Source organism: Aegilops tauschii, chromosome 5 (assembly GCF_002575655.3).
Source record: "Aegilops tauschii subsp. strangulata cultivar AL8/78 chromosome 5, Aet v6.0, whole genome shotgun sequence".
Lineage (NCBI taxonomy): Eukaryota > Viridiplantae > Streptophyta > Magnoliopsida > Poales > Poaceae > Aegilops > Aegilops tauschii.
Window position 1 is genome coordinate 396,737,630 of NC_053039.3, and position 27,897 is coordinate 396,765,526.

A 27,897-nucleotide genomic window follows, 5' to 3' on the forward strand; every position below is an offset into this window, starting at 1 on the left:
CTCCCCCCCTAGGGTTCCCAACCCTAGGCGCATGGGGGGAGGCCCAAGGGGGGCGCCCCAGCCCACTAAGGGCTGGTTCCCTTCCACTTTCAGCCCACGGGGCCCTCCGGGATAGGTGGCCCCACCCGGTGGACCCCCGGGACCCTTCCGGTGGTCCCGGTACAATACCGGTAACCCCCGAAACTTTCCCGGTGGCCGAAACTTGACTTCCTATATATAATTCTTCACCTCCGGACCATTCCGGAACCTCTCGTGACGTCCGGGATCTCATCCGGGACTCCGAACAACTTTCGGGTTTCCGCATACATATATCTCTACAACCCTAGCGTCACCGAACCTTAAGTGTGTAGACCCTACGGGTTCGGGAGACATGCAGACATGACCGAGACGCCTCTCCGGTCAATAACCAACAGCGGGATCTGGATACCCATGTTGGCTCCCACATGTTCCACGATGATCTCATCGGATGAACCACGGTGTCGAGGATTCAATCAATCCGTATGCAATTCCCTTTGTCAATCGGTATGTTACTTGCCCGAGATTCGATCGTCGGTATCCCAATACCTTGTTCAATCTCGTTACCGGCAAGTCTCTTTACTCGTACCGCAATGCATGATCCCGTGACTAACGCCTTAGTCACATTGAGCTCATTATGATGATGCATTACCGAGTGGGCCCAGAGATACCTCTCCGTCACACGGAGTGACAAATCCCAGTCTCGATCCGTGCCAACCCAACAGACACTTTCGGAGATACCCGTAGTGCACCTTTTATAGTCACCCAGTTACGTTGTGACATTTGGCACACCCAAAGCACTCCTACGGTATCCGGGAGTTGCACGATCTCATGGTCTAAGGAAAAGATACTTGACATTGGAAAAGCTCTAGCAAACGAAACTACACGATCTTTTATGCTATGCTTAGGATTGGGTCTTGTCCATCACATCATTCTCCTAATGATGTGATCCCGTTATCAATGATATCCAATGTCCATAGTGAGGAAACCATGACTATCAGTTGATCAACGAGCTAGTCAACTAGAGGCTTACTAGGGACACGTTGTGGTCTATGTATTCACACATGTATCACGATTTCCGGACAATACAATTATAGCATGAATAATAGACAATTACCATGAACAAAGAAATATAATAATAACCATTTATTATTGCCTCTAGGGCATATTTCCAACATATAGCAACCCCTCGGTAATTGATACTGGTTCAGTTGCTAATAGTAGTAACTCGAAACAGGAGTTGCAGAATAAACAGAGACTAGTAAAAGTGAACAAAGGTATATTTGATATACAGATTATTGATGTGTACTTTACTAGCGTTTATAGCAACCCCTCGGTAATTGATACTGGTTCAGTTGCTAAAGAGTAGTAACTCGAAAACGGGAGTTGCAGAATAAACAGAGACTAGTAAAAAGGCGAGGTGACGATGTGTGTTGGAAGTAGTTCCAAGATTGATATGATCATCATCGCACACTCCCTGTACTTTCGGGATTAGTGTTGAAACTAAATAAGTGTTATTTGGTGTTTGCGTTGAGCATGAATATGATTTGATCATGTTTATTGCAATACGGTTATTCATTTAAGTTAGAGAACAATTGTTGTTCTGTTTACATGAATAAAACCTTCTATGGTCATACACGCCAACGAAAATGGTTTCTTGGATCTCGATCGTAGTGATACACATATTCATAATATTGAAGCCAAAAGATGCAAAATTAATAATGATAGTGCAACTTATTTGTGGCACTGCCGTTTAGGTCATATTGGTGTAAAACGCATGAAGAAACTCCATACTGATGGGATTTTGGAATCACTTGATTATGAATCACTTGATGCTTGCGAACCGTGCCTCATGGGCAAGATGACTGAAACGCCCTTCTCCGGAACTATGGAGAGAGCAACAGATTTGTTGGAAATCATACATACAGATGTATATGGTCCGATGAATATTGAGGCTCGTAGCAGGTATCATTATTTTCTGACCTTCACAGATGATTTGAGCAGATATGGGTATATCTGCTTAATGAAACAGAAGTCTGAAACATTTGAAAAGTTCATATAATTTCAGAGTGAAGCGGAAAATCATCGTAACAAGAAAATAAAGTTTCTACGATCTAATCATGGAGAAGAGTATTTGAGTTACGAGTTTGGCCTTCAGTTAAGACAATGTGGAATAGTTTCACAAATTCATGCCACCTGGAACACCACAGCATAATGGTGTGTCCGAACGTCATAACCGTACTTTATTGGATATAGTGCAATCTATGATGTCTCTTACCAATTTACCACTATCGTTTTAGGGTTATGCATTAGAGACAGCTACATTCACGTTAAATAAGGCACCATCAAAATCCGTTGAGACGACGCCTCATGAACTGTGGTTTGGCAAGAAACCAAAGTTGTCGTTTCTTAAAGTTTGGGGTTGCGATGCTTATGTGAAAAAGTTTCATCCTGATAAGCTTAAACCCAAATCGGAGAAATGTGTCTTCATAGGATACCCAAAGGAGACAGTTGGGTACACCTTCTATCACAGATCCGAAGGCAAGACATTCGTTGCTTAGTATGGATCCTTTCTAGAGAAGGAGTTTCTCTCGAAAGAAGTGAGTGGGAGGAAAGTAGAACTTGATGAGGTAACTTTACCTGCTCCCTTATTGGAAAGTAGTTCATCACAAAAATATGTTCCTGTGACTCCTGCACCAATTAGTGAGGAAGTTAATGATGATGATCATGGAACTTCAGATCAAGTTATTACTGAACCTCGTAGGTCAACCAGAGTAAGATCCGCACCAGAGTGGTACGGTAATCCTGTTCTGGAGGTTATGATACTAGACCATGACGAACCTACGAACTATGAAGAAGCGATGGTGAGCCCAGATTCCGCGAAATGGCCTGAGGCCATGAAATCTGAGATAAGATCCATGTATGAGAACAAAGTATGGACTTTGGTTGACTTGCCCAATGGTCGGCAAGCCATAGAAAATAAATGGATCTTCAAGAGGAAGACGGACACTGATAGTAGTGTTACTATCTACAAAGCTAGAATTGTCGCAAAAAGGTTTTCGACAAATTCAAGGTGTTGACTACGATGAGAGTTTCTCACTCGTATCTATGCTTAAGTCTGTCTGAATCATGTTAGCAATTGCCACATTTATGAAATATGGCAAATGGATAAACAAAACTACATTCCTTAATGGATTTATTAAAGAAGAGTTGTATATGATGCAACCAGGAGGTTTTGTCAATCCTAAAAGTACTAACAAAATATGCAAGCTCCAGCAATCCATCTATGGACTGGTGCAAGCATCTCGGAGTTGGAATATACGCTTTGATAAGTTGATCAAAGGATATAGTTTTATACAGACTTGCGGTGAAGCCTGTATTTACAAGAAAGTGAGTGGGAGCACTACAGCATTTCTGATAAGTATATGTGAATGACATATTGTTGATCGAAAATAATGTAGAATTATTCTGCAAAGCATAAAGGAGTGTTTGAAAGGAGTTTTTCAAAGAAAGACCTCGGTGAAGCTGCTTACATATTGAGCATCAAGATCTATAGAGATAGATCAAGACGCTTGATAATTTTTTCAATGTGTACATACCTTAACAAGATTTTGAAGTAGTTCAAAATAGAACAGTCAAAGAAAGAGTTCTTGCCTGTGTTACAAGGTGTGAAATTGAGTAAGACTCAAAGCCCGACCACGGCAGTGTTGGGGAACGTAGTAATTTCAAAAAAATTCCTACGCACACGCAAGATCATGGTGATGCATAGCAACGAGGGGGGAGAGTGTTGTCTACATACCCTCGTAGACCGACAGCGGAAGCGTTATCACAACGCGGTTGATGTAGTCGTACGTCTTCACGATCCGACCGATCAAGTACCGAACGTACGGCACCTCCGAGTTCTACACACGTTCAGCTTGATGACGTCCCTCGAACTCCGATCCAGCCGAGTGTTGAGGGAGAGTTTCGTCAGCACGACGGCGTGGTGACGATGATGATGTTCCACCGACGCAGGGGTTCGCCTAAGCTCCGCAACGGTATTATCGAGGTGTAATATGGTGGAGGGAGGCACCGCACACGGCTAAGAGATCTCAAGGATCAATTGTTGTGTCTCTGGGGTGCCCCCTGCCCCCGTATATAAAGGAGCAAGGGGGAGGCAGCCGGCCAAGAGGAGAGGCGTGCCATAGGTGGGAGTCCTACTCCCACCGGGAGTAGGACTCCTCCTTTCCTTGTGGGAGTAGGAGAAGGGAAGGGGGAAGGAGAAAGAAGGAAGGGTGCGCCCCCCTTCCCTAGTCCAATTCGGACCAGACCATGGGGAGGGGTGCAGCCACCTTTTGAGGCCTTTCTCTCCTTTCCCGTATGGCCCATTAAGGCCCAATACGAATTCCCGTAACTCTCCGGTACTCCGAAAAATACCCGAATCACTCGGAACCTTTCCGAAGTCCGAATATAGTCGTCCAATATATCGATTTTTACGTCTCGACCATTTCGAGACTCCTCGTCATATCCCCGATCTCATCCGGGACTCCGAACTCTTTCGGTACATCAAAACTCAATAAAACTGTCATCGTAACGTTAAGCGTGCGGACCCTACGGGTTCGAGAACTATGTAGACATGACCGAGACACGTCTCCGGTCAATAACCAATAGTGGGACCTGGATGCCCATATTGGCTCCCACATATTCTACGAAGATCTTTATCGGTCAGACCGCATAACAACATACGTTGTTCCCTTTGTCACCGGTATGTTACTTGCCCGAGATTTGATCGTCGGTATCTCGATACCTAGTTCAATCTCGTTACCGGCAAGTCTCTTTACTCGTTCCGTAACACATCATCCCGCAACTAACTCATTAGTCACAATGCTTGCAAGGCTTATAGTGATGTGCACTACCGAGTGGGCCTAGAGATACCTCTCCGACAATTGGAGTGACAAATCCTAATCTCGAAATACGCCAACCCAACAAGTACCTTTGGAGACACCTGTAGAGCACCTTTATAATCACCCATTTACGTTGTGACGTTTGGTAGCACACAAAGTGTTCCTCCGGTAAACGGGAGTTGCATAATCTCATAGTCATAGGAACATGTAGAAGTCATGAAGAAAGCAATAGCAACATACTAAACGATCGAGTGCTAAGCTAACGGAATGGGTCAAGTCAATCACGTCATTCTCCTAATGAGGTGATCTCGTTAATAAAATGACAACTTATGTCTATGGCTAGGAAACATAACCATCTTTGATTAACGAGCTAGTCAAGTAGAGGCATACTAGTGACACTCTGTTTGTCTATATATTCACACATGTATTATGTTTCCGGTTAATACAATTCTAACATGAATAATAAACATTTATCATGATACAAGGAAATAAATAATACTTTATTATTGCCTCTAGGGCATATTTCCTTCAGTCTCCCACTTGCACTAGAGTCAATAATCTAGTTCACATCACCATGTGATTTAATACCAATAGTTCACATCACCATGTGATTAACACACATAGTTCACATCGTCATGTGACCAACACCCAAAGGGTTTACTAGAGTCAATAATCTAGTTCACATCGCTATGTGATTAACACCCAAAGAGTACTAAGGTGTGATCATGTTTTGCTTGTGAGATAATTTCAGTCAACGGGTCTATCACATTCAGATCCGTAAGTATTTTGCAAATTTCTATGTCTTCAATGCTCTGCACGGAGCTACTCTAGCTAATTGCTCCCACTTTCAATATGTATCTAGACCGAGACTTAGAGTCATCTAGATTAGTGTCAAAACTTGCATCGACGTAACCCTTTATGACGAACCTTTTGCCACTTCCATAATCGAGAAACATATCCTTATTCCACTAAGGATAATTTTGACCGCTGTCCAGTGATCTACTCCTAGATCACTATTGTACTCCCTTGCCAAAATCAGTGTAGGGGTATACAATAGATCTGGTACACAGCATGTCATACTTTATAGAACCTATGGCCGAGGCATAGGGAATGACTTTCATTCTTTTTCTATCTTCTGTCGTGGTCAGGCTTTGAGTCTTACTCAATTTCACACCTTGTAACACAGGCAAGAAACTTTTTCTTTGACTGTTCCATTTTGAACCACTTCAAAATCTTGTTAAGGTATGTACTCATTGAAAAAACTTATCTATCTCTATAGATCTTGATGCTCAATATGTAAGCAGCTTCACCGAGGTCTTTCTTTTAAAAAAACTCCTTTCAAACACTCCTTTATGCTTTGCAGAATAATGCTACATTATTTCCGATCAACAATATGTCATTCACATATACTTATCAGAAATGTTGTAGTGCTCCCACTCACTTTCTTGTAAATACAGGCTTCACCGCAAGTCTGTATAAAACTATATCCTTTGATCAACTTATCAAAGCGTATATTCCAACTCCGAGATGCTTGCACCAGTCCATAGATGGATTGCTGGAGCTTGCATATTTTGTTAGTACCTTTAGGATTGACAAAACCTTCTGGTTGCATCATATACAACTCTTCTTTAATAAATTCATTAAGGAATGCAGTTTTGTTTATCCATTTGCCAGATTTCATAAAATGCGGCAATTGCTAACATGATTCGGACAGACTTAAGCATAGATACGAGTGAGAAACTCTCATCGTAGTCAACACCTTGAACTTGCCGAAAACCTTTTTGCGACAGTTCTAGCTTTGTAGATAGTAACCCCACTATCAGCGTCCGTCTTCCTCTTGAAGATCCATTTAATCTCAATGGCTCGCCGATCATCGGGCAAGTCAATCAAAGTCCACACTTTGTTCTCATACATGGATCTCATCTCAGATTTCATGGCCTCAAGCCATTTTGCGGAATCTGGGCTCACCATCGCTTCTTCATAGTTCGTAGGTTCGTCATGGTCTAGTAACATAACCTCCAGAACAGGATTACCGTACCACTCTGGTGCGGATCTTACTCTGGTTGACCTACGAGGTTTAGTAATAACTTGATCTGAAGTTTCATGATCATCATCATTAACTTCCTCACTAATTGGTATAGGCGTCACAGAAACTGGTTTCTGCGATGAACTACTTTCCAATAAGGGAGCAGGTACAATTACCTCATCAAGTTCTACTTTCCTCCCACTCACTTCTTTCGAGAGAAACTCCTTCTCTAGAAAGGATCCATACTAAGCAACGAATGTCTTGCCTTCGGATCTGTGATAGAAGGTGTACCCAACTGTCTCCTTTGGGTATCCTATGAAGACACATTTCTCCGATTTGGGTTTGAGCTTATCAGGATGAAACTTTTTCACATAAGCATCGCAACCCCAAACTTTAAGAAACGACAACTTTGGTTTCTTGCCAAACCACAGTTCATAAGGCGTCGTCTCAACGGATTTTGATGGTGCCCTATTTAACGTGAATGTAGCTGTCTCTAATGCATAACCCCAAAAACGATAGTGATAGATCGGTAAGAGACATCATATATCGCACTATATCTAATAAAGTACGGTTACGATGTTCGGACACACCATTACACTGTGGTGTTCCAGGTGGCGTGAGTAGTGAAACTATTTCACATTGTTTTAACTGAAGGCCAAACTCGTAACTCAAATATTTTACCTCTGCGATCATATCGTAGAAACTTTTATTTTCTTGTTACGATGATTCTCCACTTTCACTCTGAAATTCTTTGAACTTTTCAAATGTTTCAGACTTGTGTTTCATCAAGTAGATATACCCATATCTGCTCAAATCATCTGTGAAGGTCAGAAAATAATGATACCTGCTACGAGCCTCAATATTCATTGGACCACATACATCTGTATGGATGATTTCCAACAAATCTGTTGCTCTCTCCATAGTTCCGGAGAACGGCGTTTCAGTCATCTTGCCCATGAGGCACGGTTCGCAAGCATCAAGTGATTCATAATCAAGTGATTCCAAAATCCCATCAGTATGGAGTTTCTTCATGCGTTTTACACCAATATGACCTAAACGGCAGTGCCACAAATAAGTTGCACTATCATTATTAACTTTGCATCTTTTGGCTTCAATATTATGAATATGTGTATCACTACGATCGAGATCCAACAAACCATTTTCGTTGCTGTGTATGACCATAGAAGGTTTTTATTCATGTAAACAGAACAACAATTGTTCTCTAACTTCAATGAATAACCGTATTGCAATAAACATGATCAAATCATATTCATGCTCAACGCAAACACCAAATAACACTTATTTAGTTTCAACACTAATCCCGAAAGTACAGGGAGTGTGCGATGATGATCATATCAAGCTTGGAACTACTTCCAACACACATCGTCACCTCGCCTTTTTACTAGTCTCTGTTTATTCTGCAACTCCCGTTTCGAGTTACTACTCTTAGAAACTGAACCATTATCAAATACCGAGGGGTTGCTATAAACACTAGTAAAGTACACATCAATAACATGTATATCCAATATACCTTTGTTCACTTTGCCATCCTTCTTATCCACCAAATAGTTGGGGTAGTTCCGCTTCCAGTGACCAGTCCCTTTGCAGTAGAAGCACTTAGTCTCAGGCTTAGGACCAGACTTAGGCTTCTTCACTTGAGCAGCAACTTGCTTGCCGTTCTTCTTGAAGTTCCCCTTCTTCCCTTTGCCCTTTTCTTGAAACTAGTGGTCTCGTCAACCATCAACACTTGATGTTTTTCTTGATTTCTACCTTCGTCGATTTCAGCATCACGAAGAGCTCGGGAATTACTTTCGTCATCCCTTGCATACTGTAGTTCATCACGAAGTTCTACTAACTTGGTGATGGTGACTAGAGAATTCTGTCAATCACTATTTTATCTGGAAGATTAACTCCCACTTGATTCAAGCGATTGTAGTACCCAGACAATCTGAGCACATGCTCACTAGTTGAGCGATTCTCCTCCATCTTTTAGCTATAGAACTTGTTGGAGACTTCATATCTCTCAATTCGGGCATTTGCTTGAAATATTAACTTCAACTCCTGGAACATCTCATATGCTCCATCACGTTCAAAACGTCGTTGAAGACCCGGTTCTAAGCCGTAAAGCATGGTGCACTAAACTATCAAGTAGTCATCATATTGAGCTAGCCAAACATTCATAACGTCTGCATCTGCTCCTGCAATAGGTCTGTCACCTAGCGGTGCATCAAGGACATATTTTTTCTGCGCAGCAATGAGGATAATCCTCAGATCACGGATCCAATCCGCATCTTTGCTACTAACATCTTTCAACATAATTTTTCTCTAGGAACATATCAAAAATAAACACAGGGAAGCAACAACGCGAGCTATTGATCTACAATATAATTTGCAAAATACTATCAGGACTAAGTTCATGATAAATTTAAGTTCAATTAATCATATTACTTAAGAACTCCCACTTAGATAGACATCCCTCTAATCCTCTAAGTGATCACGTGATCCATATCAACTAAACCATGTCCGATCATCACGTGAGATGGAGTAGTTTCAATGGTGAACATCACTATGTTGATCATATCTACTATATGATTCACGCTCGACCTTTCGGTCTCAGTGTTCCGAGGCCATATTTGTTATATGCTAGGCTCTTCAAGTTTAACCCGAGTATTTTGCGTGTGCAAAACTAGCTTGCACCCGTTGTATGTGAACGTAGAGCTTATCACACCCGATCATCACGTGGTGTCTCAGCACGAAGAACTTTCGCAACGGTGCATACTCAGGGAGAACACTTATACCTTGATAATTTAGTGAGAGATCATCTTATAATGCTACCGTCAATCAAAGCAAGATAAGATGTATAAAAGATAAACATCACATGCAATCATAATATGTGACATGATATGGCCATCATCATCTTGTGCCTTTGATCTCCATCTCCAAAGCATCGTCATGATCTCCATCGTCACCGGCATGACACCATGATCTCCATCATCTTGATCTATATCAATGTGTCGTCACATGGTCGTCTCGCCAACTATTGCTCTTGCAACTATTGCTATCGCATAGCGATAAAGTAAAGCAATTATTTGGCGCTTGCATCTTATGCAATAAAGCGACAACCATATGGCTCCTGCCAGTTGCCGATAACTCGGTTACAAAACATGATCATCTCATACAATAAAATTTAGCATCATGTCTTGACCATATCACATCACAACATGCCCTGCAAAAACAAGTTAGACGTCCTCTACTTTGTTGTTGCAAGTTTTACGTGGCTGCTACTGGGCTTAGCAAGAACCGTTCTTACCTACGCATCAAAACCACAACGATAGTTTGTCAAGTTGGTGATGTTTTAACCTTCGCAAGGACCGGGCGTAGCCACACTCGGTTCAACTAAAGTGAGAGAGACATACACCCGCCAGTCACCTTTAAGCAACGAGTGCTCGCAACGGTGAAACCAATCTCGCGTAAGCGTACGCGTAATGTCGGTCCGGGCCGCTTCATCTCACAATACCGCTGAACCAAAGTATGACATGCTGGTAAGCAGTATGACTTATATCGCCCACAACTCACTTGTGTTCTACTCGTGCATAGCATCAACGCATAAAACCAGGCTCTGATACCACTGTTGGGGAACGTAGTAATTTCAAAAAAATTCCTACGCACACGCAAGATCATGGTGATGCATAGCAACGAGGGGGGAGAGTGTTGTCTACGTACCCTCGTAGACCGACAGCGGAAGCGTTATCACAACGCGGTTGATGTAGTCGTACGTCTTCACGATCCGACCGATCAAGTACCGAACGTACGGCACCTCCGAGTTCTACACACGTTCAGCTCGATGACGTCCCTCAAACTCCGATCCAGCCGAGTGTTGAGGGAGAGTTTCGTCAGCACGACAGCGTGGTGACGATGATGATGTTCCACCGACGCAGGGCTTCGCTTAAGCTCCGCAACGGTATTATCGAGGTGTAATATGGTGGAGGGGGGCACCGCACACGGCTAAGAGATCTCAAGGATCAATTGTTGTGTCTCTGGGGTGCCCCCCTGCCCCCGTATATAAAGGAGCAAGGGGGAGGCAGCCGGCCAAGAGGAGAGGCGCGCCATAGGGGGGAGTCCTACTTCCACCGGGAGTAGGACTCCTCCTTTCCTTGTGGGAGTAGGAGAAGGGAAGGGGGAAGGAGAAATAAGGAAGGGTGCGCCCCCCTTCCCTAGTCCAATTAGGACCAGACCATGGGGAGGGGTGCGGCCACCTTTTGAGGCCTTTCTCTCCTTTCCCGTATGGCCCATTAAGGCCCAATACGAATTCCCGTAACTCTCCGGTACTCCGAAAAATACCCGAATCACTCGGAACCTTTCCGAAGTCCGAATATAGTCGTCCAATATATCGATTTTTACGTCTCGACCATTTCGAGACTCCTCGTCATATCCCCGATCTCATCCGGGACTCCGAACTCCTTCGGTACATCAAAACTCAATAAAACTGTCATCGTAACGTTAAGCGTGCGGACCCTACGGGTTCGAGAACTATGTAGACATGACCGAGACACGTCTCCGGTCAATAACCAATAGCGGGACCTGGATGCCCATATTGGCTCCCACATATTCTACGAAGATCTTTATCGGTCAGACCGCATAACAACATACGTTGTTCCCTTTGTCACCGGTATGTTACTTGCCCGAGATTTGATCGTCGGTATCTCGATACCTAGTTCAATCTCGTTACCGGCAAGTCTCTTTACTCGTTCCGTAACACATCATCCCGCAACTAACTCATTAGTCACAATGCTTGCAAGGCTTATAGTGATGTGCACTACCGTGTGGGCCTAGAGATACCTCTCCGACAATTGGAGTGACAAATCCTAATCTCGAAATACGCCAACCCAACAAGTACCTTTGGAGACACCTGTAGAGCACCTTTATAATCACCCATTTACGTTGTGACGTTTGGTAGCACACAAAGTGTTCCTCCGGTAAACGGGAGTTGCATAATCTCATAGTCATAGGAACATGTAGAAGTCATGAAGAAAGCAATAGCAACATACTAAACGATCGAGTGCTAAGCTAACGGAATGGGTCAAGTCAATCACGTCATTCTCCTAATGAGGTGATCTCGTTAATCAAATGACAACTTATGTCTATGGCTAGGAAACATAACCATCTTTGATTAACGAGCTAGTCAAGTAGAGGCATACTAGTGACACTCTGTTTGTCTATATATTCACACATGTATTATGTTTCCGGTTAATACAATTCTAGCATGAATAATAAACATTTATCATGATACAAGGAAATAAATAATACTTTATTATTGCCTCTAGGGCATATTTCCTTCAGGCAGAAGATAGAAAGAAAATGAAAGTCATTCCCTATGCCTTGGCCATAGGTTCTATAAAATATGCCATGCTGTGTACCAGATCTATTGTATACCCTACACTGATTTTGGCAAGGGAGTGCAATAGTGATCTAGGAGTAGATCACTGGACAGCGGTCAAAATTATCCTTAGTGGAATAAGGAAATGTTTCTCGATTATGGAAGTGACAAAAGGTTCGTCGTAAAGGGTTACGTCGATGCAAGTTTTGACACTAAATCTAGATGACTCTAAAGTCTCGGTCTAGATACATATTGAAAGTGGGAGCAATTAGCTAGAGTAGCTCCGTACAGAGCATTGTAGACATAGAAATTAGGAAAATCCTTACGGATCTGAATGTGACAGACCCGTTGACTAAAATCTCACAATCAAAACATGATCGCACCTTAGTACTCTTTGGGTGTTAATCACATAGCGATGTGAACTAGATTATTGACTCTAGTAAACCCTTTAAGTGTTGGTCACATAGAGATGTGAACTATGGGTGTTAATCACATGGTGATGTGAATTATTGATGTTAAATCACATGGCGATGTGAACTAGATTATTGACTCTAGTGCAAGTGGGAGACTGAAGGAAATATGCCCTAGAGGCAATAATAAAGTATTATATATTTCCTTATATCATGATAAATGTTTATTATTCATGCTAGAATTGTATTTAACCGAAAACATAATACATGTGTGAATACATAGACAAACAGAGTGTCACTAGTATGCCTCTACTTGACTAGCTCGTTAATCAAAGATGGTTATGTTTCCTAGCCATAGACATGAGTTGTCATTTGATTAACGAGATCACCTCATTAGAGAATGACGTGATTGACTTGACCCATTCCGTTAGCTTAGCACCCGATCGTTTAGTATGTTGCTATTGCTTTCTTCATGACTTATACATGTTCCTATGACTATGAGATTATGCAACTCCCGTTTACCGGAGGAACACTTTGTGTGCTACCAAACGTCACAATGTAAATGGGTGATTATAAAGGTGCTCTACAGGTGTCTCCAAAGGTACTTGTTGGGTTGGCGTATTTCAAGATTAGGATCTGTCACTCCAATTGTCGGAGAGGTATCTCTGGGCCCACTCGGTAATGCATATCACTATAAGCCTTGCAAGCATTGTGACTAATGAGTTAGTTGCGGGATGATGTGTTACGGAACGAGTAAAGAGACTTGCCGGTAACGAGATTGAACTAGGTATCGAGATACCGACGATCAAATCTCGGGCAAGTAACATACCGGTGACAAAGAGAACAACGTATGTTGTTATGCGGTCTGACCGATAAAGATCTTCGTAGAATATGTGGGAGCCAATATGGGCATCCAGGTCCCGCTATTGGTTATTGACCGGAGACGTGTCTCGGTCATGTCTACATAGTTCTCGAACCCGAAGGGTCCGCACGCTTAACGTTACGATGACAGTTTTATTGAGTTTTGATGTACTGAAGGAGTTCGGAGTCCCGAATGAGATCGGGGATATGACGAGGAGTCTCGAAATGGTCGAGACGTAAAAATCGATATATTGGACGACTATATTCGGACTTCGGAAAGGTTCCGAGTGATTCGGGTATTTTTTCGGAGTACCGGAGAGTTACGGGAATTCGTATTGGGCCTTAATGGGCCATACGGGAAAGGAGGGAAAGACCTCAAAGGGTGGCCGCACCCCTCTCCATGGGCTAGTCCGAATTGGACTAGGGAGGGGGGGCGCCCCCTTCCTTCTTTCTCCTTCCCCCTTCCCTTCTCCTACTCCCACAGGGAAAGGAGGAGTCCTACTCCCGGTGGGAGTAGGACTCCCCCCTTTGGCGCGCCTCTCCCCTTGGCCGGCTGCCTTCCCCTTGCTCCTTTATATACGGGGGCAGGGGGGCACCCCAGAGACACAACAATTGATCTATTGATCTCTTAGCCGTGTGCGGTGCCCCCCTCCACCATATTACACCTCGTGTCGGATGGTTGGTGCGACATATGCCAAAGGATGGCCTATCATTGTGGGTGCCAATAAAACGTCGCCGGTGCCTGGAAACGGGATGAGGCGAAGACATGCACGCCGGCGAATCTTACCCAGGTTCGGGGCTCTCCGAGGAGATAACACCCCTAGTCCTGCTCTGCGCGGTCTCCGCATGATCACTAGCTCGATAAAGAGTAGCTACAATCGCTCCTAGAGCTGTTGGGATCAAGGAAGAAGAAGAACAAGGCTAGCTCTTGCTTCTCTCTATCTATGGTGTGTGTGCGTGTGCTATGCTTGGAAGCCAAACATGCAGAGGTGCCAACTATGCTTGGGTGCGAACTATGCTCAGTGGCCAACCCTTTGCATGGGTGCTCCGGGGGGTTTATATAGGCCTACCCCCCGGGGGTACAATGGTAATCCGACTGGGAACTGGCCCCAGCCGTCAGTGTCTACGCCTGCCGGCTTCTCCGCCGGCTGCTGGGTCCCGCCGGCTGGTGGGTCCCACCGGCTGCCGGCTACTCGGTCGACAGGCCGGCCCCACCGCCTAGGGTCTTGTCGGCGGCTGCTTACTGTAGCCGCGCCTCTGATGATGAGGGCTTTGTCGAGGTAAGCGTGGCTACAGTGATCCGCGTCGGGGGCTATCACTGTTGCCTCACCTCGTCTTGTCTCCTTAATGGGGCTCCTGCTTCGAGGAAGGGAGTCGCCGGCTTCTGGAGGCCGGCTATGCTCCTGGCCGACTAGGAAAAGCCGGGCCGCCTTCACGCCTCTCTCTGGCTAAAGGGGCCCGCGGTCCTTGGGCCGTACAGGAGGGGGTCGTGGATGACGTCGTAGCTGGCATGGCTACAGTGCCCGGCCGCACGGGAGACATCCCTCCCGTACGGCCTCCTGTAGCCATGCCTGCCTCGGGCTTCGGGGGTCGTGGGCCGCACTGTGGCCATGCCCCGTCAGGTCGTCGTTATGTAGGGGCGGTTGTGGTCTCGGCCGGCTTCTAGGAGTCGGCGTTTCTCTTGGCCGGCTTCTTGGAGTCGGTGAGGCTGGGTCGCCTTCCGGGAGTCGGCTTTAGTGGTAGCCGGCCCGGGAAGGCGGCCCAAATGCTTGGAGTGCTTGAAGGCCCAAAGGCTTGATAAATTTTCTAAAGAGCCAGGGGTAGCCGGTTTGGCTACCCATGGCCACTTACTCCGACAGTAGTCCCCGAAGCTGATCGGGCTTCGAGGTGGAGTAGGGTTCGAGAAGCTCGAACAGCTTCCCATCGCGACAAGCCGGCAGCTGGGAGCCGGCCTTAGTCAGGCACGTCGCCTGAGCCGAAATCTTCTGGAGTCGGAGGGCGGGAACCCGCTGGCATGTGCGCCGGGCCGCGGGCCGGCCGCGCGCCGATGGCGCGCCACGTAGCCGGAAAGCCTGCCAGCCCACGCGCGAGACGGGACGTTGCCGCAGAGAGGGGGCCCGCCACATCCACACCCCGGCCCAGGCGCGGATCTTTTGTATCCCGGAACCGCCCGCACGTTCCGTGCGGCAGTTTCGGCTCGCACTTATGCGTAATAAACGCGAGACGTGGGGGGAGTGGGCGCAGTTAATCCCACGTCTCCCCCCACGTCCGGCCTCTTCGGCCGCGTGAGGCTATAAGTAGGGGGAGGTGGAGGGCGGCAGGCCTTCGCACGCTCCTCCTACTTCCGCCGTCTTCTTGCCTTGCTCGTTCTCGCAACAGCGCCTCGCCGCCGCGCTCTTCCTCCGCACGCTCCTCCGCCGCCGTGCTAGCTTCCGCCATGCCTCCCCACGTAGAGCAGCGTGGCGGGGATTGGGATGGCTCCATCGTCCACAACGACCACATCGACTTCCTCCGCGACACACGGCGTCTGCCCAGTGCGGACAAAGTGGAGGTCCGCCTCGCGCCGGAGAAAGAAATCAGGCCAGCGCCGCGGGATGGCGAGCGGGTGGTCTTCCGCTCGCACTTCCTGCGCGGCTTCGGCTTGCCAGTGAGCGCCTTCTTCCGCACCTGGCTGGACTTCTATCAGCTCCAGCCGCACCACCTCACCCCCAACGCGGTGGTGCTGCTGTCGGCCTTCGTCACCCTGTGCGAGGGCTATTTCGGCGTCCTCCCCACCCTTGAGCTCTGGGGGGAGTTCTTCCAGTCGAAGCTGGGTACGCGCAGCTAGGGCGTGCCGGCCCACACTGGCGCCTTCATCGCGTCGCGGAGATCGGGCGCCGACAACCCCTTCCCCGTCATCACGCTGATCCAATCGGTGAAGAAGTGGCAGAAATCATACTTCTACGTGCGGAACATCGCTCCACGGGGCGACTACGTCAACCTGCCGGCTTACGTAGCCGGCCCGCCGGCCGGGAGGCTGCCCCAGGGGTCCTTCCGGGCGGTGACGCTGTCGCAGGGAGGAAACGCCGCCATCGCCCGCCTGCGGGTGATGGTCCAGACGGAGGGCCTGACGGGGCCCGACCTCCTGGCCGCGTTCGTCACACGCCGGGTCCTCCCGCTCCAGAGCCGGCCTCATCTGATCTGTCAGATGAGCGGCCAGCTCGATCCGAGCCGGATGTGTACCAAGGAGATGCCGCAGGCCGACGCTGCCGACATGGTGAACTACCTCGCCAACTGCCAGCTTCCCGACGACTGGCAATTCGGCAAGGAGCCATACAGCCGCGCCAATCCTCCGCCCGCGGTACACTCCCCTTCTCTTTTTCTCTTTGTCGCCGAGTTCCTCCGGGCCGACTATAACTCAGTCGGCTCGCTCTTTCGACAGAATCCTCTGCTTCGGCCGGCCAGCGGGGCGAACGTGGAGCGCCGCTTCGTCCCCGACCGGACCGAGCACGACCAGGAGGACCCCGATCTGGGGGCGGTCCATATGGAGGAAGCCGCCGAGCCGGCTGGTGGCCAAGCCGGCGGCGAAGCAGGCGGCGCCGGGTTCTCCGCGACCTTCGACGATTGGCCGGACGAGGACGAAGCCGAAGTCGTCCCGCCCCGCCAGCCAGCCTCCGGACGCGGCGCGGGCTCCTCCGGCGCGCAGCCTGCTCGGGGTAGAGGCCAGAACGTCGCGCCACCCAGGGCATCTTCGGTAGCCGGACGAAGAAGCCGAGGGGTGGGGCGGCAGCCACTAGGCGGGAAGAAGCGGCCGCGAAGGCGGCTCGCTTCCGCAAAGTGGTGAAGCAGCCGCAGGCTGTGTCAGCGTAAGCTTTCTTTCTTTCTGTGTATTCTCCTTCTTTCTTTTCTTGGGTGGTCTTCTGAACCTTTGTCTTCTTTTCTTTGATCAGAGCTCCACTGTCACTCGAGCGGGCGGCCGCCGGCTCCGTTGTCGAGTCGCCAGGGGGCTCTGGGAGCACCACCCGCCGCGTAGATCCCCGCGCCGCCCTCCTGGAGGCGACGGAAAGGAACGCGCGAGAGGTGCGGGAGGAGCAGGAAGCGCGGGAGGCGGAGGCACAGAAGGCAGCCGCCGCCCAGGCAGCTCGGGACAAGGAGGCGGCAAAGGCGCTCGCCGAGGCTGCAGCCAAGGCCCAGGCAGGCCGCGGCCGAAGCGGCGGCAGGGGAGGCCTTGATGGTCACCCCCCTGCGCGCCATGGCGCCCGGGGACGCGGATCCCTCGCCAGGGGGAGCCAGCGGTTCCCAGCCGGGTCTGGGCGGGAGCGGCGACGACGTCATCTTCGTGAGGGAGGCGCCGGGGCCGACTCCTCCGACTAGGGTGGCCCAAGGCGGCCAGACTGAGCCTGCGCCCGCACAGTCGGCGGAAGGCGAGCCGGCCGCGGGAGCTGCGGTGGCGGTCCGGGTTCCGCCAAGCCGGCGCGCAAGGAAGGCCGCGTCGGAGCCGCAGAAAGCGGCGTCGGAGCCACGGCCGGCCGTGGGCTCCAGCTCGTCGGCCCGAGACGCGGAGGCGGCCAACGCTACCTCCGGGTGGACGCCAGGCGGAGGGACAGCCGTAGTGAACATCGCCGCGCAAGACGTCCGGACCCGGCTCCAGGGCCAAGCCGCGGCGCTGCGGCAGTTCACCGACGAATTCCTCGCCACGCGGGCTGCCATCCGGGTTAGTATTCTCATCTTCTTCTTGATTTCTCTCGTGGGGGCGCGTCAGCGCACCCACTGGGTGTAGTCCCCGAGATTCGGGCCGACTGCTGAGCAGTCGGCTCGGATCTTCCTTGATGATTTCTCATCGTTGCTTTCGTTCTCACGTCGATCTTCTGTCCATCTTGCAGGACTATCACAACCTCCGAGCGGCCGCCTTCAACTCCCAGGCTCGGGAGCTGACGCAGAAGACCGCCGATCTCACTGAAAGCCGAGGTATGTAACTTGATCTTTATCTCATGTGGGGGCGCGTCAGCGCACCCACTGGGTGTAGTCCCCGAGATTCGGGCCGACTGCTGAGCAGTCGGCTCGGATCTTCCTTGATGATTTCTCATCGTTCTTCTTGTTCTTCTATCTCTGCAGCGGCCAACGCCAGTCTGAGGGCACAGCTGGGGGAGTCCCAGACTGCTCTTCGTGTCAGGGACGCGGAGCTCGCCGCCTTGGTGCAGGAGCGCGACTGCCTGGTCAAGAAGCTGGCCGACCAGGAGGAAAGCCACAAGGCGGCGCTGAAGGCCGCGCAGGACCGCGAAGCCGCCCTCCAGGCCGAGTTCGAGACGGAGGCGGCCGCCTGGGACGAAGCCAGGCAGACTCTGGTCTCCGGCTATGGCCAGATTGAGGATCTGGTTGACGGTAAGTCGTCTACCCCTTCGTCCTTTCTTGCCATCTGTCATTTTGACTTGTTTTTCTGACTTGGGGTTCTTCTTTTCTTTTCTGCGCAGAGTACTTCCCCGGCTATTCCACTGCCGCCAACCAGGCCATCGAAGCTCGTCGCCAGGCGAAGAGGCAAGCCGGCTTCGAGATTTCGCCGACTGCCGGCCGCTCGCTGGCGGAGCAGCTCCTGGCGATCCAGGCTCGTATCCAGCCGGCTCACAGGCTGCTCCGCCGGCTTCAGCGTGCCGGGTCGCAGGTCCTGGCCGCCCTCTGGCCCGGTCAAGTGATCCCGCGCACTCCCAGTCGGACCGCCGACTGGCTGGAGGTGGCCGTCGGGCGCTTCGAGGCTTGGAAGGCGTCAGCGGCTCGTTCCGGCGCCGGGCGGGCGCTGGAGTTCGTCAAGGCCTGGTACCCAGGCCTGAATCTGGACCAGCTGGCCACCTGGCGGCAGCAAGCCGACGCGGAGCTGGAGCCGGCGCGGCCAGCCATCATTCGACGGGCTTCGGCAATCGCCGACTACACCGACACCAACGTCTTCGCCCCCGAGGTGGACGACAATGGAGTCGCCCAGCCGGAAGATTGGTTCGGGCTGGACCCGGCGTACGGCGAGGACTCGGCGGAGGAGATCGACTTCAGCGACGAGGGCGAAGAGGAGGAGGAGGAGGAGGGTGAAGACGTCGAGCCGGCTGGCGGAGCAGCCGGCCAGCCTGACCGCGCCTCCAGCACTACGCTGCGTGCGAGTGCGTCTCCTGTCGCGGGAGGCGGTCAAGCCGGGACCAGCTAGGCGGCCACTCCTTCAGCCGGCGAGCTGCCTTCACCGACCAACTCGGCCTTCGCGCCTTTGTCTTCTTTCTTTTGTTTCCTGTCTTGTTACTTTTGAACAATGTTTTTGGTTAAGTCTGCGCAGTTCCACCCACTGGGTGTATTGAAACTCATTTCTGTTGCCAGCCTTTAGGCGGCTTTATGTATATAAGTTATGCAATCGGCTTTTCCTTGTACTTGTGCTTTTTGTCCTTCTGCTTTTTTCCTTTGCCGCCCTCCCTTGGTTGCCGTCTCCCTAGTCAAACAGTTGTTCTACAAACTGCAGCCGGGGAGTGCCTGGCCGATTGGGGAGGGGGAAGTACTTTTAGCTCGGTCGGACTTAAGCTAAGTTTTTAGGAAGCCGGCCAGCCGGCTGTTGTGACAGTCGGCAGGCGTATATGGAGGCCGTCTTTTTGCTATATAGGTTAGTTGTTCCTTAGCCGTTTTCGTGTGGGCGTCCTTTCTGTCTTCTCTCTTGCTAGTCGGACAATCAGTTCTTTGAGCTGCGACTTTCAACAAGAGAGGACTGGGGAGCCGGCGCACTACTTTGCTGACTTCGGGAAGAATTTATAATATAGCTTAAGGCGGCCAGTCCCCGGGCCGACTAGTCGGACCCGGTGCCGGACAAGAATTCAAAATGTAATAAGACATTCATGGATATGACACTCATCATCCATAGATAAATAAAAGGCAGTCCCCGAGTACTGTTCGGGGGGCCTGTTGGTTTGTAACTTAATACAAAAGGGGTAGCGTGATACATACTGCTTTTCAGCTGTAAAATCGTCTTAGGAGGTTTGCGTTCCATGGTCGCTCCGACTCCTTGCCGGAGTCGTCTCTCTTGCGTGCTCTTGGCTTTTGCGCGTCGATCAAGTAGTAGGAGTCGTTGCCGAGTGCCTTGCTGACGACGAAGGGGCCTTCCCAAGGGGCCGATAGCTTGTGCTGGCCGGCTGTTCGCTGGATCAGCCGGAGCACAAGGTCGCCCTCTTGGAAGGATCTTGGCTTGACCTTGCGGTTGTAGTAGCGGCGCAGGCCTTGCTGGTAGATGGCGGACCGGCTGAGGGCTAACAGCCGGCCTTCTTCCAGTAGGTCGACGCCGTCTTCTCTTGCTTCTTTGGCTTCCTCCTCCGTGTACATGGTGATCCGAGGCGAGTCGAACTCGATGTCTGTTGGGATGACAGCCTCGGCACCGTACACGAGGAAGAATGGAGTGAAGCCGGTTGACTTGTTGGGTGTAGTGCGCAGACTCCAGAGGACAGCCGGCAGCTCTTCGAGCCAGCAGCCGGCCGATCGCTCCAGTGGTACAACCAGTCGGGGTTTGATGCCGGAGAGGATAAGTCCATTTGCTCGCTCGACCTGGCCGTTTGACTGCGGGTGGGCAACGGACGCTAAGTCCAGTCGGATGCCCTGTGTCACGCAGTAACGTGCCAGTGTGCCTTTGGCGAAGTTCGTGCCGTTGTCGGTGATGATGTTGTGCGGCACGCCGTACCGAGTAGTGATGTCGGTGATGAATGTCACGGCAGTCGGCCCGTTCAGCTTCTTAATCGGCTTTGCTTCGATCCACTTTGTGAACTTGTCCACAGCAACGAGTAGATGTGTCAAGCCACCGCGGGCCGTCTTGAAAGGGCCCACCATGTCCAGTCCCCAGACGGCGAAAGGCCAGGTGAGGGGAATGGTCTTGAGGGCAGAAGCCGGCAGGTGTTGTTTGGAACTGAAGACTTGACATCCTCTGCAGGTCTTGACTATTTCTTTAGCATCCTCCAAGGCAGTCGGCCAGAAGAACCCATGGCGGAAAGCCTTGGCCACGAGGGATCTTGAGGCGGCGTGGTGGCCGCATTCGCCTTGGTGGATGTCTTTGAGGATTGCCACTCCTTTTTCTGGCTCGACGCAACGCTGGAAGACTCCAGTGACGCTGCGCTTCACAAGCTCCCTGTTGATTATTGTGTATGCTGCGGCTCGTCGTTGCACTAGTCTTGCTGCGATCTCATCAGTCGGCAGCTCTCTGCTGACTAGGAACTTGAGGATGGGCAGGGCCCATGAGGGAGCTGTGACTTCTTCTGCTGTTAATGTAGCCACCATGACTCGGGTGGGTGGGTTGGGTGTTGCGTTGGGGTCGACCACCGCTTCTTGCGTCGTTGCAGTCCCCGGGCCGACTGCTGCAGTCCCCGGGCCGGGCTCTGAGGTCCCTGGGCCGGGTGCGACTACGTCAGTTCCCGGGGCAGTCGTCGAAGTCCCCGTGCCGCCTGCGGGATTTCTTGAGCCGGATCCGGCTGTTTCTGGCGCAGGCGGTACGAAGATGGAGTCCGACTCTGGAGACGGCTTGATGGACGGCTTGAGGAGGCGTTGGAGGGAGACGCCAGTCGGTATGGCTTGTCGGGTGGAGCCGATCCGTGCTAGGGCATCTGCTTGGTCGTTGTCGGCCCTTGGCACATGAGGGAACTCGCACCCTTCGAAGTATCCGCTCATCTGCTGGACGAGGAAGCGGTAGCTCGCCATGTTCGCGTCCTTGGCGTCCCAATCGCCAGATGATTGCTGGACCACTAAGTCGGAGTCGCCGTAGCACAGGATCCGGCGTATGCCGAGCTCTTTGGCTAGCCGGAGCCCATGTACGAGCGCCTCGTACTCGGCCACGTTGTTGGAGGCGGCGAAGTGGATCTGCAGCATGTACTTGAGCTTGTCGCCTTTGGGAGAGGTGAGGACGATGCCGGCTCCCAAGCCGGTGCGCATCTTGGACCCGTCAAAGTGCATCCGCCAATGAGTAGAGTCGGGAGCCGGCGGTAAGTACTGGGTTTCGGCCCAGTCGACGAGGAAGTCGGCCAATGCTTGCGACTTGATGGCGGTGCGGGGTTGATAGAAAATCGTGTAAGGCGCCAAGGCAATGGCCCATTTGGCCACCCGGCCGGATGCATCCCGGATGCCTATGATCTCGGCGAGCGGGGCAGTGCACACGACCGTGATGGGGTGCTCTTGGAAGTAGGGCTTCAATTTCTTGGCAGCGAAGTACACCCCATAGCACATCTTCTGGTAGTGCGGGTAGTTTTGCTTTGAGCTGGATAGTACTTCGCTGAGATAGTAGACCGGCCTCTGGACCAGCTGGGCTCGGCCTTCCTCCGGGCGCTGGACCACAACAACAGTGCTGACGACTCGGCTTGTCGCGGCGATGTAGAGGAGCATGGGCTCCTTCTCAGTCGGCGCGGCCAGGACAGGCGGAGTGGTCAACATTTTCTTCAACTCATGGAAGGCTTGGTCGGCTTGATCATTCCACTCAAAGTGAGTGGACTTCTTCATGAGTCGGTACAGGGGGAGAGCCTTCTCTCCTAGTCGGCTGATAAAACGGTTCAGGGAGGCTAAGCAGCCAGTGAACTTCTGCACATCTCGCAGCTTGGTGGGTATCTCCATCCTCTCGATGGCTTTGATCTTGACAGGGTTGCACTCAATGCCGCGTTCGGAGACCAGGAAGCCTAGCAGCTGGCCGGCTGGCACTCCGAACACGCATTTCTCGGGGTTGAGCTTGATCTGGAATCGGCGCAAGTTGGCAAATGTTTCCTTCAGGTCTTCCAGCAAGGTACCGCGCTTCTCTGTCTTCACCACAATGTCGTCTACGTAGACGTGGGCATTTCTGCCGAGTTGTTTCAAGAGACATTTCTGCATGCAACGCTGAAAAGTGGCACCGGCGTTTCTCAAGCCGAATGTCATTGTCAGGTAGCAGAAAGCTCCAAAGGGTGTGATGAAGGCAGTCTTCAGGCGGTCAGCTGGGTCCAACTTGATCTGATGATACCCTGAGTATGCATCCAAAAAACACAACAGCTCACATCCGGCTGTAGAGTCTATCACTTGGTCAATCCGTGGCAAAGCAAACGGATCCTTTGGGCAGGCCTTGTTCAAGCTTGTGTAGTCTATACACATGCGCCACTTGTTATTCTTCTTCAAAACCAGAACTGGATTGGCAAGCCATTCTGGAAAGAACACTTCCATGATGAAGCCGGCTGCGAGGAGCCGGGCTATCTCTTCTCCCACGATTCTTCGCTTCTCTTCTGATAGTCGGCGGAGGGGTTGCTTGACCGGCTTCGCATCAGCTCGGACATGTAATTTGTGCTCGGCGAAATCCTTCGGGACACCCGGCATGTCCTTTGGGGACCATGCAAAGATGTCTCGATTCTCACGGAGGAAGTCGGCGAGCTCGCCTTCCTATTTACTGTCCAAGTTCGCCCCAATCACGGCGAACCTCTCCGGGTGCTCCGGGTCTAGAGGTATCTTCTTCGTCTCTTTTGCAGGCTGGAAGGAGCCCTGCGCGTCACAGTCCTTGGGGTTGGGGGACAAGGCCGGCTGCTTGCCGGCCATGGCCACAACCCGTTCCAGCATCTTCTTCTCTTCCGCCACCACGAGGGACTCGGCCAGCCGGCTGCTGGCCATGGCACACTCGATGGACTTCTTGTAGTCGCCGGCTACCGTGATGATCCCCTTCGAGCTCGGCATCTTCATCTTCAGATAGGCATAGTGGGGCACAGCCATGAACTTGGCCAAAGCAGGCCGGCCAAGCAGTGCATGATAGGGGCTTTCCAAATCCACCACCTCGAACCATATTGCTTCCCGGCGAAAATGATCTTTGTCTCCGAAGAGAACATCCATCTTGATCTTGCCGACTGGAGAGCAAGATAGGCCGGGTACGATGCCATGGAAGACTGTGCGGCTCGGCATGAGCTGCTTCGCTTTGATGTTCAGCTTGTCCATGGTGTCGCGGTACAGTATGTTGATACTGCTTCCGCCGTCTATCAGGACGCGGGAAAATCTGGCAGCTCGCCTCTCCGTCGCAAGGGTGACGTCCAAGACCATAGCATAGGAGCCAGGCGAAGGCATCACCTCTGGGTGGTCGGCCTGGCTCCAGCTGATGGGCTTTTCCGACCAATGCATGAACTCGGCGGTGCTAGAGGCGACTGCGTTTACTTCTTGGTGTTGCCGGCGTCGGCTGCGCTTGTCGTCGACTTGACTCGTGAAGACGACGTAGGCGTCGTGCGCTTCGGGGAACTCGTCTTGGATGGCGCCGACTGCCGGCCGGGCCGCCGGCTACTGGGGAGCTGGAGGCGGCGGGCCGGGAGGCGGAGGCGGCACTATCCCTTCGCCCTTGGTGATGCGGGTGAGCCAGTGGCATTTCCGTGTTGTATGGTTGGACGGCTTCGCGCCGCTGTGGAACTTGCAGGGGGCATCGAGTGCTTGTTCGTAGGAGAAGGACGGCTGCCAGGGCGGCCGGCCTCCCTTCTTCTTGGGAGCAGGCCGCTCTTCGGGCTGCTCGTCTTCAACTGTGGCCACCTGCCGACTGGAGGAAGTCGGCATGGGGCCCTTGCACTTGTGGTCGTTCTGGTAGGGGCGCCGGTTTGGGTCGCCAGCCGGCGTCTTGGGAGCCGGAGCGACTACCTTCCCCGAAGCGTCCACTCGGAGCTCGGTCTTCATGGAGGAGTCGGCAGTAGCGTATTTGTCGGCGATGACGAGTAGCTCGTCGAGGGTGGCGGGCTCGTCGCAGAGGAGTCGGTGCTTGAGGAGGGTGCCCTCTCGGCACCCGGCAGTGAAGTACTCGATGGCCTGGAACTCATGCACTCCCTCGCAGGAGTTGCGGAGCTCGGCCCATCGCGTGAGGTAGTCGCGGGTCGACTCGTTGGGCCCTTGGACGCAGAGGGAGAGCTGGCGAGGCTTGGGAGGCCGCTTGTAGGTGCTGGTGAAGTTGCGGACGAAAACCTCGGTGAAGTCCAGCCAGCTGTTGATGCTGTAGGGCTTGAGGCTGTTGAGCCATGTGCGCGCCGTGCCCTGCAGCATCAGGGGGACATACTTCACGGCAACGCGCCGGTTGCCGTTGGCGATGCTGACGGCTGTGGAGTAGTCGATGAGCCAATCTTCCGGCTTCACCGAGCCGTTGTACTTGGGCGTGTCTCTGGGGAGCGAGAACCCTTTGGGAAAGGGCTCGTCGCGGATGCGGGGGCCAAAGCATGGCGGGCCGACATCGTCTTCTTCTTCTAACGCCAGGGACCGAGCAAGGCGGTCGATCCTGTGGCGGGCGTCACTCTCGCCGACTCCTTCTCGGCGGCCGAGTCAGTCGCCAAGAGTCGGATGTGTGATGGGCGGCGGAGTGAGGCGTCTTTCTCTTCGAAGCGGGGGAGGAGGCAGGTTTCCCTGATGTTCAACCGCCCGAGGGCGGCCTTCCGCGTCGCGCTCGATAGTGATGCGGGTCCGGCTGCGGCTGGCAGCCGGCTCCTTGTCTTTCTTCTGGCGCGTGCCGCTCGCAGTCGGCGAGCGGGACGTCGCGGCGTGCTCCCGGCGCGGGGGATGGCTATTAGCTCGGGCGCCGGCTTCGTGCCGTTCTGTAGCCGCGTCGATCAGCTGCTGGATCCGTCTTGTCATGTAAGGGAGCTCATCGGCTCCCAGCCCATTGAGCTCCTCTGCTGCCGCCTGAGCGGCTCGCAGATTCTCGAGCGGGGTGGCGTAGACGGGGCGATCTGCGCCCAGCATGCTGGCAACGGCTGCGCCGCGCTTCTGGACGAAGCCGGCTCGGCTCGGGCCGCTCGGAGGCGGCGTCCCGAAGGCGGCACGGTCGACTTCGCGCTGGTGGGCCTCGGTGAGGCGTCTCATCGAGGCTATCTTCTTGCTCTCCGTGATGAGGGCAAGACGGCGTGCCTCCAGGGTCTCGGCGTCGGCGTCGGCCGGGAGGGGGATGGAGAGGTCGTGCATCGCTGCTTGCTGAGCGTCGCGGGCGCTCCCGCCCGAGTTGGAGACGTGGCTGATGACCAGCACTTCGGTGACAGCGCTGCTGCCGCTGTCAGCTCGAGGGAGTGGGTCGTCGAAGACCACCACGTCGGAGGGGTAGGCGTCGAGCGACGCGGTGTCGGAGTCGATAAGCATCGGGTCGGTGGAGCCGACAGACTCCATGTCCGCAGCAGGCTCGCTGGAGACGTGAAGTTGGTCGAGGAGGCTGACGAGGCGGCTCTCGGGGTAGTCGGTGCCTGCGTCGGACGCAGGCTCGTCGGAGATGCGAGTCTCGCCGAGCAGATCGGCGAGGCGGCTCGCTGCGCAGGCGTTGTCGACGCCTTGCAGCGCGTCGGGGCAAGCGCCATCGGGCGCAGCAGGCTGGCTGCGCTCGCGGGGAAGGAAGAAGGTTCCCGTCCAGAACAGGTCTCCGGACGACGGTGCACCTGGCCCCACGGTGGGCGCCAAATGTCGGGTGGTTGGTGCGACATATGCCAAAGGATGGCTTATCATTGTGGGAGCCAATAAAACGTCGCCGGTGCCTGGAAACGGGATGAGGCGAAGACATGCACGCCGGCGAATCTTACCCAGGTTCGGGGCTCTCCGAGGAGATAACACCCCTAGTCCTGCTCTGCGGGGTCTCCGCATGATCACTAGCTCGATAAAGAGTAGCTACAATCGCTCCTAGAGCTGTTGGGATCAAGGGAGAAGAAGAACAAGGCTAGCTCTTGCTTCTCTCTATCTATGGTGTGTGTGCGTGTGCTATGCTTGGAAGCCAAACATGCAGAGGTGCCAACTATGCTTGGGTGCGAACTATGCTCAGTGGCCAACCCTTTGCATGGGTGCTCCGGGGGGTTTATATAGGCCTACCCCCCGGGGGTACAATGGTAATCCGACTGGGAACTGGCCCCAGCCGTCAGTGTCTACGCCTGCCGGCTTCTCCGCCGGCTGCTGGGTCCCGCCGGCTGGTGGGTCCCGCCGGCTGCCGGCTACTCGGTCGACAGGCCGGCCCCACCGCCTAGGGTCTTGTCGGCGGCTGCTTACTGTAGCCGCGCCTCTGATGATGAGGGCTTTGTCGAGGTAAGCGTGGCTACAGTGATCCGCGTCGGGGGCTATCACTGTTGCCTCACCTCGTCTTGTCTCCTTAATGGGGCTCCTGCTTCGAGGAAGGGAGTCGCCGGCTTCTGGAGGCCGGCTATGCTCCTGGCCGACTAGGAAAAGCCGGGCCGCCTTCACGCCTCTCTCTGGCTAAAGGGGCCCGCGGTCCTTGGGCCGTACAGGAGGGGGTCGTGGATGACGTCGTAGCTGGCATGGCTACAGTGCCCGGCCGCACGGGAGACATCCCTCCCGTACGGCCTCCTGTAGCCATGCCTGCCTCGGGCTTCGGGGGTCGTGGGCCGCACTGTGGCCATG